Source organism: Bidens hawaiensis, unplaced genomic scaffold (genome assembly GCF_021521415.1).
Source record: "Bidens hawaiensis isolate Kalapana, Puna unplaced genomic scaffold, B.hawaiensis_p1.1 tig00072845_1, whole genome shotgun sequence".
Lineage (NCBI taxonomy): Eukaryota > Viridiplantae > Streptophyta > Magnoliopsida > Asterales > Asteraceae > Bidens > Bidens hawaiensis.
Window position 1 is genome coordinate 28,756 of NW_027502693.1, and position 9,984 is coordinate 38,739.

Genomic DNA, 9,984 nt, shown 5'->3' on the forward strand with positions numbered 1-9,984 from the left:
AATTCCAACAATTTATGTCCAACGACGTCGAAGAATTGCTCGAGATGATGAAACAGAAACGTGCACGTCTGGAAAACGCAGCCTCAAGCTCCAGAAGTAGATCGGGGAGACGTGGAAAATGTAGATAGGGGTCATGAGAAAGGGTTCGAACAACTCTAGAAAGACTACTTTGCTGAGCAGCCAGTGTATGATACTATGACCTTTAGGCGTCGGTTCCGAATGCGGCGTCCACTTTTTGTTAGAATTGTAAATGATTTGGAGGCCAATTATGAGTACTTTACACAAAGAGCGGATGCCACTGGACAACGGGGTCTTTCTCCCTACCAAAAATGCACAGCTGCCATACGTCAATTGGCATACAGCGTAGGAGCCGATGCAGTTGATGAATATGTACGCATTGGCGAGAGTACGATCATGGAGTCTCTAAAAAAATTCTGCAAGGGTGTCATCGAACTTTATCATAAAGAATATCTTAGAAGACCTAACGAGAGTGACATCCAACGGATATTGGAGAATCATTCAACCATCCACGGGTTTCCTAGCATGTTGGGAAGTATTGATTGTATGCATTGGGCATGGAAAAACTGTCCTGTAGCGTGGCACGGGCAATATACGCAAGGTGACCATGGATATCCAACCATAATGCTCGAGGCAGTTGCATCACACGATCTTTGGATTTGGCATGCCTATTTTGGCATTGCCGAATCGAATAATGACATCAACGTTTTAAACCAGTCACCACTGTTCAACGATGTGGTTGAGGGTTATGCACCACCATGTCATTTAAATGTAAACGGTAGACAATACAATCAAGGATATTATCTTGCAGATGGAATCTATCCGGAATGGTCGACACTTGTGAAAAGCTGCAAGTATCCACACACTGAGGAAGCGAAAGCTTTCAAAAAACATCACGAGTCAGCAAGAAAGGATGTGGAGAGGGCGTTTGGGGTCCTCCAAGGTCGATGGCATATTATAAAAGGCCCTGCAAGGAGTTGGAGCATAAAAACAATTTCTGATATTATGTATGCATGCATTATATTGCACAACATGATTATGCAGGATGAGGGAGAATTTGTAACCGATTGGACCGATGAGGTAGAAGTTGATGTGCAGCTGCCAATACCTGGACCGTCTGAAGCTTTTGCACAACGTATGGAGAGATACAAACATTTGCGTAATAAGGATGCCCACCATATCCTTCGACAAGATTTAGTACAACATATCTGGGCTAATATGCAGTTACCATAGTTAGGGGTAGCTTTTCTTTTAGTTTTATCCATGTAATGTTTTAGTTTTATTCATGTAATCTTTTTATTTTATCCAAGTAATGTTTTAATTTTATAATCACACAACATAAAACATAACTTAATAATTAGACCGTTCGGGAAAGATCGAATGTGACCGTTGGGAAAAAAATTATGACCGTTGGTTACTAAAATGACCGTTGGGAAAAAATTATGACCGTTGGTTACAAATATGACCGTTGGTTACAAAAATGACCGTTGGGAAAAAAATTATGACCGTTGGTTACAAAAATGACCGTTGGGAAAAAATTATGACCGTTGGGAAAAAAAATGACTGTTGGTTACAAAAATGAACGTTGGTAACAAATATGACCGTTGGTTACAAAAATGACCGTTGGGAAAAAATGACCGTTGGTTACAAAAATGACCGTTGGGAAAAAAATTATGACCGTTGGTTAGCACTTTAAATACCCCTACTCTATCTCATTCAATTACACAAACACTTTTAAATCCTTATCTCTTTCAACCTTCATATATTTCTTACTACCCCCCGTTATGACATTCGTCAATTTCGGGTTTTGTTTGTATTCGTTTTTGTATTTGTTTATTATGTAAACCGACCCGATTTGTAAACCGAAGCTTCTTTTATAATCAAAATGATGGATTTATGTTACAATATTGTTTCACACTTGTTGGGTCTTGAAAACATCCTACATTTATTTTTATTTTTATTTATTTATTTATTTTTTATTATTATTTTTTTTGTTGTTTTGTGTTTTTGTCTTGATCCATTTTGCATGAAAACTCTTGTGTCTCATACCCATATTTGACCACCAACATTACCCCTATATATACACCACCTTTCCTCTTCATTTTCCCTTGCTACAACTCCCAAAAAAAAAACTCTCTCAAACATCAAAGATTCAAGGTTATCTTCTTAAGTGTTCTTGAAGGTTTTTAGTCTTTCATCTTAATTAGTTTATGTAGCCTTATTAATACTTGTTTATGGTTGTGCAACATATATATAATATACACCCCTTGTTTACCTTTGGTAGTTACTTCTCCGATTCCGGTCGGTGAGGTTTCGGACCTCATATGGCAAGGCTTTATAGAGGACTTTGTGTCCTTGATATCTATACATCTATATAACTTGTTCATACATATTAATCTTGCTTATTTTAGTTTGTTGGTCATGTTTACAAGTTCCATGGTTATGGGTTTTTAATAGGTCTTTGCTTCGGTTTAACCGTAAATAGCTCTAAACCGTAAACTGAACTTTGTTACTAGTTTTGTTAAATAATTGTTTAAACGTACTTGTTGTTAGATCTAAGTTTCTAAAATCATTTTTACAAATTCTATGGTTATGGGTTTGTAGAATCTTACCATCGATCTTAACTCGAAACACGATCCGAACCGAAATCGAACTTTTGTTTAAAGACTTTATTGTTAACTTTTGGTTATAAAACTTAAAGTATTTTTTTTATTTGTACATTATTATACAGGTTCTTTAGTGTTTGGACATGTGGAAACCAAACCGATTCTTACTCGCTTAAGATACACAAGTGTATTTTTTTGTTTTTAGCCATCAAGACTTGTATATTTCTTTAAAAATAGTTACAAATTGACTTTTAAATATTTTCTTAAGTACTTGGAAATGTTGGATCCAACTTGATCTCATAACAAAGTTTGGACCGACAAAACCGAACACTCGCTTAACGTGCGTTGTTAGTTCTAAAACAATGGAACTACATACTTGGTTAAGTCTTATTAAATTTTATTGAGTTATCTCATAACATTCAATATTTTAGAAAGTTGACTTTGGGTTTGACCAATTATCAAGACCCGAACACTCGATAAAAAAAACCCGTTTTAGTATCTTTATTCCAAAGGGACTTGCATTCTTGCATTTTACCCACCTTATTACTTAACATAGGTTGAGTAAATATTAAGGTTAGATACTTTAACCCGGTTTCGAGCAAACTTACAATTTTAAAGGGTTATTATTATAAATTTTCTTAATAGTTACATTTTAAACCTTGAACTTTAATTATTTATATTTCTCAACATTTATTTTGTTTAAAGACCTTCAAGACAACCTTTCTAAATTCAAGACTTCTTTTCTTTTTAGGCATTGTGTGTTAAAATCGTCGTTCCGACAAATCTCCAAATTATCATCTTTCAAGTTTACTACTTGAAGGTGAGTACTTCATACCCCATTTTCCATCTTTTATTTTGGGGGTGACATTTCATACTTATTCAACAAAATGCTTTATATTTGAATCTTAAATCACAAACGTAGTTGTATACTTTACCTAAATAATTGCTCGATTTGGTGTTCTATGCTTATATGCCTATGTGTTTATCGCTTTTGGTTGGTGGAACTATAAAATTCTAGGACTATTTGGCATCCCCTTATAGCAATGTGTCGTTAACGTAATGCAATTAACGATAACTATAAAATCCTAGACTATTTGGCATCCCCTTATAGCTAGGTGTTGCTAATGTGTTTAGCGATATCTATTTATCCAAATTACCACTTTTATTTATCGTTTCGTATGCAAGTTTTGTGGCTATCTTTATTATATAATAATATGATTAAACTTATGAATTGCTCGCCAACCTTTGTGTTGATAAACTTTATTTTATGAAATGTTGCAGGTTTGCATCTTGGTTGATTTATGATTGTGAGAAAACGACATCAAAGACCTTAGGATATTAGTAAAAATGAACAATATCAAATTTGCCATATTTTGTGATATATTGTTTATGGTTATTTTATGGATAATTGTTATGTGAAATTTTCGATGTTGTGAAATGAAATGAGTTATTAAATACTGTCACTTTAATTAGTGTCATGTGTTTATGGACAATCGTTACACCTCGGCATGTTCCGCCGCCTTTGGTCGGGGTGTGACACCCGTACTACTAATCAAGTATGGAAAACCAATTCCCATTTTCAAATTTGCTAAATGGCTCCAACCCAAACCCGAACGAGTCATCCAATGTCCCAGCACTCGGGTTTTCCCAGCACCAACACTCAACATTTGCCCAATCAAACAACCCAAACCTAGTACCACTTCAAGGTGGTTATCCTTCACAATACATGAATGTTCCTCCTCAACAAATGGCTTATCATCCTCAACAATTTTCTTATCCGCCTCAACAAATGTCTTACCCACCTCAATACATGTCTTATCCATCGTCTCTAGACAAACAATCACCTGGGGTGTCGACCCAAGAACCATGTGCACCATCGTCATATTCAAAGAAAAAAGGGAAAAGTAGAAGGGTCATCTTTTACGCCAACACTTGCCATTCAAAGGTGGACTCATCGGGAAGAAATCATTTTACTTCAAGGCTACATTCACATCTCTGATGATGCAATTGTCGGAAAAAACCAAAAGGGACATGATTTCTAGGCTCGCGTTCACAGTTATTTCTGTCATGAAACTGGTAAGTCAAGCCGTACAGCGCAACAAGTAAAATCACACTATCACCTGTTTGCTCATGGGATATGCCAGATGATGATGATGAGTAGGTTTTTAATTTATGTATGTCTAATATATGAGTGTGTATTTCTTATGTTATGTTTATTTTAATGTGATGTATGTTTAATTTATGTTTCATGTAACTTGTCGATTTCAGTTAATGTATGGTTTTCTTTAAATATTTTAGTTTTTTTTTCAAAAAAAATTAATGTAAGAAAAATATATAAACTTTTTAAACATTAATTTTATTATTTTTTCTGGTAATATTAAATATTTTTAAAGTAATTTTAAATAATAATATTATAAAATTAATGTATTGTAAAAATAATTTATTAAATATTAAATAATAGTAAAAGTAAGTAATGATGTGAAAGATGAGGTAGATGTTTTTATTGGTTTATGGGTGAAGTAAAAAGTGGGGGTTTTTTAAAAAAATGATTAGAGTATGATGTGACGATGAGGTGGAAGTTTGAATTGGTTTGAAGTGGTTTATGGATGTGGATGCTCTTAGCTTGTTCTTACATTACACAGAGAAATACATTACTCAGCTCTGAGCTGGAGCTTAAACATAAATCAACTATTCACTTGTATTCAATTGGTTATGAGCTAAAACCAAAAATCAAATTGTTCAAAAACCAAAGTCTGCCCATCAAAATTGTTTATTTAAACCCCAAAAATCAAAAACAGACCAAATTGACATATAAAAAAATGAACTTGAACATGAATGATTTTTTATTCAAAAACAAAAGATAAAAACCCCAAAAAAATGAATCTTACCTGTGCCTTCTTCAATTGTTCAAAGACGAATATTGACAAAACTAATTGTTCATAAAACCCTAAAAACCAACACCCTAATTAACCAAAACCCTAAAGCGCCATTGATGATGGTGATGACTTCTTTGGTGCCGACGGTGGTGAAAACCACAGCCGCAAGCACCACCTCCTCCGCCATCGTTGGCCACTACCACCACGAAAGCATGTAGGGTTGGTTTAGATCTTCACAAAATCCTCAAGATTTCGACATAAATCTCCGACTTGATAAGCTCTAAGGTGAGAAAAGAGATTAATGGTACCTTTCTTCTGGAGTTGTGTTGCAAAAATGAAAGAGAATCCAAGAGTGAGAGAGAAGGTAAAGATAATTCATTGACTATTATGCCCTTTTTAATTAAAATAAAAACATACAGATAGTGTAAATGTGACTTCTTTTGGTCCTAGTATTGGGTTTTCATAGTTTATACAAGTCATGTGGGTTTTCAAAATACCTATGCTCTATATATATATATATTACGTTTTAAATATATTTCACCCACGTATAACACGGGTACCATCCTAGTATGGTATGTATCAATATATTTTCCTTATCTGTACTAATAGTAACAAGGAATAAATTTAGCACAAGAACGCTTGGGAGAAAAAGAAAGTTGTAACTTTTATGAAATAATAAATAATAATAATAATATATTAGCACAGGGTAAAATACTTTTAGCATCTTTATTCATGGCTGAGTTCTGAAAAGTGAAAATGGACTATGGGCATTCATATTTCTTGATATAAGTTCAAGTAAGCCTCAATGGAAGTATGGGCCGACCCCATTATTTGCGTTATACAGTTGAAAATTTAAAATATCCTTTTGCCAGTTTATTGTCTTTTGTGTCAAGAAAAGTGTTGGATGATTCAAGCAATCAATCACACATGTTATTAATCACTTGAATAATGCAAGATTCGAGTTACAAAAGATAGTTAAAAACAACTACGTGTTTACATAGATATATGGTTTATGAAAATTCAAATTTTAAACTCAAAACATGCTTGCATATATGTTATGAATAGTAGCTCCATCACATCGATCAAGTGAACCATGTTAATGCATGGGTTCGTTTTACTCTATTTGTGCATACATTTTGTGTTGGCTTGTTCATGTAAGTGTTTGAGCGGTTGCATATCAGTACACGTATGAGATCTAAACATCGTGTTTCTTAAGACTTTCGTCCTTTTTGATCAAACTTAATATTTGAAATCAGCTTGTTCCCTTTTATTCTTTTTCTTTTCTTGATATTAAAAAATTATTATATTTGAATATATAAATGTGACAATTCAAGAAATTAGCGTCTAAGATTGGTTTTATAGTTAGGAAAATAAACGAACATCAGTTATATAAGATAATAAATACATAACCATAAACGAAAATCTATCCATATCATATATTACTCCACATATGGCATATTCTTGCTATGATGTAGAAATAAAATTTAATTACTACCACATATGACTTATACATCCATGCTATATGATGCATGCTAAGGCTAATGGAAAATAATAAATCTAATAAAGAGAAGCGATATTTAAAAGATTATTAAAACTTATATGCAAAAACTATCTATATATAATTTGACAAAAAATAAGTTATTTAACTTATATATATACACGTTACATGTGTATGTGCCAATATTTTTCCATCTATCTTCTTTATGTTAAAAAAAATCAAGTTATTACATGTGTATATGCCAATCTTTTTCCCTCTATCTTCTATATGTTAAAAAAAATCTAGTTATTACAAATGAAAAAAACGAAATACTGAAAAATATTATAAGTATCGAATAATGCGTGGTTGCACGTACTGGTTGGTAATGCATATCTGCCAAATTTTTTTTGGTTAATGAGTTCAAAATTCAAATAGGTTTTGACTTTAAAACCACATCTTTTTTTTGGATTTTTTTTAACATATAGAAGATAGATGGAAAAATATTGGCACATACACATGTAACGTGTATATATATAAGTTAAATAACTTCTTTTTTGTCAAATTATATATAGATATAATTATTAATTTGAATGTAATAATCACCGAATAAAAATGACGATGGTAACCAAGTACAAAAGAGTAATATCAATCTAGATAGTTACAAAATTCCCAATAACAATAACAAGAAGCACAAAAATGCGAATAATCAAAACAACATTAATAACAATAACAAACAACTTTATGCATACATCCTTGTTACACAAACATATCATTTTTACAAACAAGAATCAAACAAATAAACGCAAATCAATAAAACAAATTATACACGTTTTAAACATAACAACAACTCAAGCTTCGCCTTCAATCCTTGCCCGCGTAAGACCAACACAAGCATCAACAAAATCCTCATCGATAAAATCAGTCGAGTACACTTGTAACCGGTCAGCAATGTTTTTCGCAAAACATTGTGCAATAAACAACCTCCTACACCCATGGATCCGGTTTGTAACCGGTTTCACACACAAAACCGGGTTATCTGCTTGTGGTGTAGCCGTATTCTCAAACCGATAAAAATATTTCCTAGAACTCACCGGCGCTTGCTGACCCAAAAACTTCAAATTACTCTCGAATTTTGTCGCGGGCAAATCAGTGTCGATCCAATTATCTTTCAAGTAACCCGAACTCCATAACGACCCGCCCTGTTTCGGAGGGTCGGATTTTTGAGGCTTCCATATGCATATTATTCGCTTGGGTAGAATTTCAGCCACTGTGTTGTTAAATACCTGATCATCTTGATGGATTAATATTCCCCAATTTGTTCCTCCAAATACTTCTCGAATTCAGGCGGGTCAGTGTGCCCGAATTCGGGTCCGGATCTCGAGGATTATTATTTCGTACTCTGTTTCCGAAATAAATTAAAAAAATATATCAGAGGCGGCGTATAGGACTATACGCCTCTTCTGATAATAAGACAAAAAACATAATAAGACAAATTTGATGGTTTACAGCCCCGTATAGAGTTCTATACGGGACGTATCGGTGGGGTGTGGAGGTGTACCTGACAGGACCAATTGCAAAAGAAGGATCAATATGAAAGTAAGCTACAATCACATCCACCCCAAAAGTTTGAAAGCAAATCATAAGATTTACTAAAAACAATTCCGAGTTATGACAGGCATTTCTACTCGACATCAACCCATAATCTTCCATATTCTTTGAGCTCTATTTTCAATGATAAACGAATCAATTTAAGAACAGACTAGAAAATAATATGCAGCTTAATAAACATCACCAATGCAAGCTCAATCACCAATTTAAGGGCAGGGGTCGGCGTCGGATGATTAGGGCTAGGGGTGTTTAACAATCCAGAATTAAAAACCGTGTCCGGGGTTCGGTTCCGAATTTCATGGCTAAACTGGTTCTTGTCCGGTTCCGTGCCAGTCAGAACTCTTATAACCCGTGAACCGTGAAGATTAGCAGCCATCCCACTTTTCATGGACCCGATACAACCTCCTTGATTCTTGGAACTTCAACCATCGGCTCAAGGCTTCAACCAATCCAAGAACCATTGATTTTCATTGTTATAAATAGTTATTCATAAATCGATTGTTTGAAATTTGAATGCTCACTTTAGCAATAAAATACTATGCTGTTGTCACACAAAAACCCTAAGTTGTTCGCTCTGTTACACGGGAGTGGTTAGTTCTAAATACAGCTCATGTATTCATTTGTGTGATGACAAATATTATCACATTGAGACATTTTAAAGCATAAAGGGTTCCATGGCTATGAAAATCTTATACTCTGTTTCAAATGAATATGCCAAGAGCACGATTGCTTGAAACCCGGACCGAACCATATGCAGATTGATCGGTTAGGTTATCTGCACTTTGGGCAACATCGGCCACATTTATCAGCAGTATATTTCAGGCATCTCATAAAAAAATATGCAACATTTCAAAAGCAGAATCAAAAGTTCAACACACTAAATTTAATTATGGGGATTTTCATTGATTGATGAAGCAATTACCTGTGTCCACAAAGTGTGATGCTCGGTTTGAAACAAATATGTAACACGGAATCAAATTTGACTATCAATTTGTTGGAAAAAGATGATACTGAATAACACGGGAGTTCTTCACGAAGTCAATAGATGCATGGAATCAAAGCATTTCAGAGATTGATTCATTTGATTTATCCAACTTTTTACCATTAATATCCACCTCAATCTTCTCATCTAAAGTTTTTGTTAACACATGACACCAAAATTAGGGCTCAGTTTTGAAAACACTCACCAAATCAAGGCTCTAATGGTGTAATAAACCTTCAAGAGCTGCTACAAATTTGAAAGAAAACCCTGATCTCTATACAGTTGAATGGAATTGTTCATTGAAACAGTAAAAGAGTAATCAGGTATTAGAATGGAAAATATGTAATTAAGGATTTAACATTAAGAAAATATGTAATTAAGAGGCTTAAAAAGGGAATATATAGTAAAAATATTTTA

The 9,984-nt window shown here is 33.9% G+C and overlaps 1 pseudogene; it reads right to left on the reverse strand.

The window, feature by feature from the left end:
• Nucleotides 1-7,825: 7,825 nt before the first annotated feature.
• Nucleotides 7,826-8,961, reverse strand: LOC143606050 (uncharacterized; annotated as a pseudogene).
• Between the last annotated feature and the right edge of the window lie 1,023 nt (nt 8,962-9,984).